General features: G+C 47.0%; 1 non-coding gene across 1 annotated transcript; it reads left to right on the forward strand.

Moving 5' to 3' along the window:
- The first annotated feature begins 4,491 nt into the window (after positions 1-4,491).
- LOC142777731 (U4 spliceosomal RNA) lies at positions 4,492-4,630 on the forward strand. Its single transcript, XR_012888351.1, has one exon. It is a non-coding gene; the product is annotated as a U4 spliceosomal RNA (small nuclear RNA).
- Positions 4,631-5,264: the final 634 nt, after the last annotated feature.

A 5,264-nucleotide genomic window follows, 5' to 3' on the forward strand; every position in this document is an offset into this window, starting at 1 on the left:
TATTGCCTCACAAATTAAACGCTGCCAAAAATTTAAGAATCTGTGCATTGTGATTGGAGTTTCAAATATTTGTCGCATGCTGAATTTGCATCCTCTCTTCTTTCTTCCCGACGAAAGCGCTGGAAGCTAAGGTGGCAAGAATGGCAAGTGCAAAGAAAATACGTCACGTGCCCCTCTTTACCTTGAGCACTTTCTCTTTTTTTGTCTTGGAATACGTGGATTTTTCAGTGTCACGGCCTCCTAGGTTTGAAGTCATGGCCTCCCACGGCCATCTCTCTAACGACCAAGCACGCCATGTTCAAACCAGCCAATTTCTGATAGATGGCTTTCTACGAGTGATTTTTCCGCGTCTTCCAACATTTGTAGGGAGAATTGAAAGCAATTTTCAGGTGGCTTTGATAATTTATTGTGAATTCCAGGCCACATGCTGCTCTATAATATTTGGCTCGTGGCATTTCGGGAGCATCTACTGCCTATCGGCAGTGTTTTCTGACAATGCTCAACAAGTGTTGCAGGGCCCCCTTAAGACACTGTGCAGGACAATTGACACAGGCTATGGGCTCATTGTAGAGATGTAATCTGTAAGCGAGGAATATGATGGGCTCAAGTCTAGAACCGCGTGTGGTCTGGAAAGTACACGATGACAATTAAGATGGATACGGGGGAGATGGGGAGGGGCATATTGTGGTGGAAGTTACGCTGGCGAGACGGGTAACTTGCAGCAACGACTCAAGTAGCACGTGTATAGGAAGTAGGAAAGAAGTTTTATCAAATGCACTGGCCAAACTCGTAGAAGTAACTGGCCACGATAAACTGGGGTATGACAAAGTTAACGGAATTGGACTTCTCAGGCTAATCTTGAATCTCTGACAATCCAGGCAATGACGCACACGCTTCTAGTCATACTGGCAGCAGCTTCCCACATGTGCACGCACGCTGTCATCATCATATTTTAAAATGAACATGACCGGGCTGTTTGTGCATTCATTTTCCGTTGTGATCAAGGCTCCCGTGCTGCCACCGGGGTGTCTAACTTTTGTGAACATACGTGGTCGGCGTCCATATTAACCGCATGGGCTTGAAATAACAAGAATCGTTACTGCAGCATCATCCTCTTGAAATCAAGAGTACAAGTGAACGCTCGCGTCTGGTTCCTTCGTGTCCGCAGTGCACTGTGGCACGGATCAGAAAAGTACCACGCAGTGAATAATATTTACCGCAATTTCCGGTGTTTTCAGTCACTGGCGGTCCGTACGTATCAAGAGAGAGCAAAGCAGACCTTCTCAAAACAGATAATTTCGTGAAATTGCAGTTAAAACAACGAAGTCAACCATAAGCTTCCCTTCGCCACTGCAACGTGAGATTTTGGGATCCAATTTCGCACGTCATATCCATGGGCGTTAGCAGGGGGGGGGGTGCAAAGGGGGCACATGACCCTATATTAAACCTCTACTTGCTTTTTAACAGCATGACGTGACTGTGGGCACCCCGCCCACCATACCCTCTCTCGCAGCAGGTGCTTTTGTTGTTATGTGGGGTTTAACGTCCCGAAACCACCATGTGATTATGAGACACGCCGTAGTGGAGGGCTCCGGAAATTTCGACCACCTGGGGTTCTTTAACGTGCACCCAAATCTGAGCACACGGGCCTTCAACATTTCCGCCTCCATCGGAAATGTAGTTGCCGCAGCCGGGATTTGAACCCGCGACCTACGGGTCAGCAGCCGAGTACCTTAGCCACTAGACCACCGCGGCGGGGCTGCAGCAGGTGCTGGTTAGCAAGAAAGTTCCGCCAGCGGCATCTATATGCATAGCATAGCTGCGTGCCTGCATTCCTTTAACAGGGGAGGAGGAGGAGGAGCACAAGAATAACAAGAGAGAAGGCAGGGAGGTTATCCAGACACATGCCCGGTTTGCTACCCTATGCTGAGGGAATGGGAAGGGGACATAAAGATGAGAGAGATAGGAAAGAGAAGAAAAAGAGAAAAAAATTGTCAGTCAATGGGCTGACGCGTAAGTAGTGGCGGCACTACACAAAAGTCAAAGGTGTTCACATAGGCCTGAGTAGTCCTCAAAAAGCGCAAGACGGCTTTGACTGCTTTTGAGCCGATGAAAGGCGTGGGTGGTGTTCCAGTAGCATTTGCATAGAGAGTGGACGATCCTCCAATTGTCGCAATGCATCCGAAAGCTGCTGTCTTTCAGAGGCAAATCGAGGGCAACGGCATATCAGATGGTTGATATCTTCTTCGGTGCAGCAAACGTCGCATTCCGCATTGTCGGTAAATCCCATGAGGGTTGTATATGCTTTTGTGAAGGTAACCGTCAACCAAAGGCGACAAAAAAGCGAAGCTTCACGTCGACGATGTCTGGATGGAGGTCAAAGATCCAGTTGAGGGTTTATTTGTTAGTCTCGTATGTCTTATGCTTGGGGTGCTCCACTCCAGCAGACACAGACTGCGTGCCAGGTGACGAAGTTGCTTTGCAGCGTCTGCCCTTGACCAAGAAATCGGAAAGTGTGTTTTTTTTGGTGGGATTTGCGAGCCGCGTCGTCTGCGGTCTCATCGACAACCGGTTACTGCAGCCGGCCCACAACGAATACTAGCGTTTTCGCAAACAGGACGCATTGCCTTGTTTACACTGCGCACGCCACGCACAATATTTCCAGTTTCACCGTCCGTAAAGGTGAACCAATTTTGTCGATGCTTTTCAACGCAAAGTACACGCCACAATCAACACTGCATATTTTCGAAGGCGATGCTGCTGTTCCTCGCACAGGCCGCCACGTGTGTTCACTTCTCCGAGATAAACAGCCAGCCATCGTGGCGAATATTTTATCACTCACTTTACGACACACCTGCATGTTCTTTGACACATACCACGGCTGTAATGTTGCCGCTGTGAGATGGAGATTAAGCTTTCGATAAGAAAAAAAACTTGCCCCAAGCACCGAGCAACTGCACTAACTGCACCCCACTCAGCCACCGGCAGGAGTGTTCTGCTAACCACCGCCTTGCATGTGAACCGGTGACGTCACGGGTGACGTACCCCGGTAGAGGTCTCTGCTATACTAGCACTGGCACCTTGACGGCCTACCAAAGTTTCCCTTCCCTTCCACCCATCTCAAGACCAAATGATGCCGACACCCATGGTGGCAACATTGAACCAATGAGTGTAGCCGGGAGTAGAGAGTCGGGGGGTTCAACCCCTCCTCCCGAATTTTAAATTCAATTTGCGTATATATATACGTACACATACAAATGCATGCATGAACATACATTAGGTATATGGCTGAACCACCATTCCCTTCTGGTAAAAAAATTTTGGTTACGTCTCTGGGCTAAGGAAAAGGTGACCAGAGTTGACCAATGCTGCAATATATTCGATCTTAACAAGAAATCAAATCGTAGGCCTTAACCGGCTACCATCGAGGTTACTTACAGTGACTGAATGTGATGGTGGAACAATCGGGAATTATTCAATGACCCTAATTGACTCAAACACCAGTTCACATCAAAGAATGATATGTGGGGTTTAACGTCTCAAAACCACTATATGATTATGAGAGACGCCGTAGTGGAGGGCTCCGGAAATTTCGACCACCTGGGGTTCTTTAATGTGCACCCAAATCTGAGCACACGGGCCTACAACATTTCCGCTTCCATCGGAAATGCAGTCGCCGCAGCCGGGATTCGATCCCGCGACCTGCGCGTCAGCAGCCGAGTACCTTAGCCACTAGACCACCGCGGTGGGGCCACAACAAAGAAGAGCTACCCAAATGATACACGAGCATAGTCACCTGTTCACCGCTTGAAGTAAGTCCTGCTATCAATTCGAAAACACGTTGCAGACAACTTTTCCGACACATTTTTTTTCGCCACAATAGTTGTGACGTGGTTACCACCTAGTTACTCGTGGAGTAACACGCTTGAAGCACCTTTCTTTGAAGTCATCGAGTTTTGAAATATGAAGCGCAATAAAAGCTCATAAAACCGCAACACGAGAAAAAGCTGCCCTTTCAGCAATTATCGTAGTAGTCTTACTACCGTAACATAAGTCAAGCACGAAAAGAACTTTAGAAGAGAGCAACGTCAGTTATATTGAAGCTTAGCGCGATGAAAACAGGGCTCAGTAAAGACCACACAGTACGTTACTTTAGTTCATATCAACGCCAGTCAACCACCAACAGTCATGCCTCTCTATCACTCGGCTTTGGTCGCTTAGTTCAACAATACTAGACAAAGTCGTGGCACTACTAAAGCATTTTTTTTGGTAGAAGCGTTGTTGCCTAACTTTCTATTTTTATTTCATTTTAGAGTCTATTTTTATTAAAAGATATATAGTAAATGGAATGAACCATTGTAAATCTGCAAAGAACTTGTATTTCTCTTTTTTTGTGCAAAATAAACAGAAGAAAGGTTTGTCTCCGCACTTGGGTCATAAGGTAAGCAATGCTTGGTAGGGAGATCAGCGGTAAGCATTTTCTCGATATCTTTCTTTGCTTAAAGGCGGAGTCGTACCCAGTGAAGTGCACACTGAGGGGCTGCTTTTTGCTTTTTGAAAACTCCCAATACCCCGCCGGGACCACATGAAACACCGTCGACCTTAGCAATTTTCGCATGCCCTATGGGGCTACGTTAGAATTCCAAGATCACAAATAAAAGTTAGTTAAGGATGTGTAGCATACACCTTGTCGTATTCGTATCATCTGTCACGTCTGTGCTCATTGGAGCTGTGTCCCACAGGTATGGGCTCCGAGATGGCGGGAACACGCCGTGTGCCTCCCATCTTGGAGGCCGTGCCGCAGGCCTTAGTTTTCAATATCTACTCTAGTGGGAACCCTGGTGCTAATGACTATGGGACCTGCAAGACTTGGCGCTTCCGCGAGCATAAGAATTATGGGTAGTACGCAGATTTGCATACAGTCTTCGTACTTTACACTCCTTCTGGCTTCACATGGCTTGAATTTGGTTTTTCACGAAACAACAATCGGCGAACATTGAGCAGTAGAGCTTTACTACCTTATTCCTTTAGGCTTGTCATTTCCAATTGGGTCACGAAGTTGAAAATTGTTCATGCTTTCTTTCGAAACAAAACTGAAACACAGCAACAAACGATGCCGCAAGGATGATTCGCCCCTCGCAATTACGAAGACCAGGCAAATTCGTGTACTAATCATCATTTACGTGGTCGGTGAATAATCGCACCACCAGAGTCCCGTCTTGTTATTTCGGAAAACTATGATGCAGGCCATAAACGGCATTTCG

Source organism: Rhipicephalus microplus, chromosome X, assembly GCF_043290135.1.
Source record: "Rhipicephalus microplus isolate Deutch F79 chromosome X, USDA_Rmic, whole genome shotgun sequence".
Lineage (NCBI taxonomy): Eukaryota > Metazoa > Arthropoda > Arachnida > Ixodida > Ixodidae > Rhipicephalus > Rhipicephalus microplus.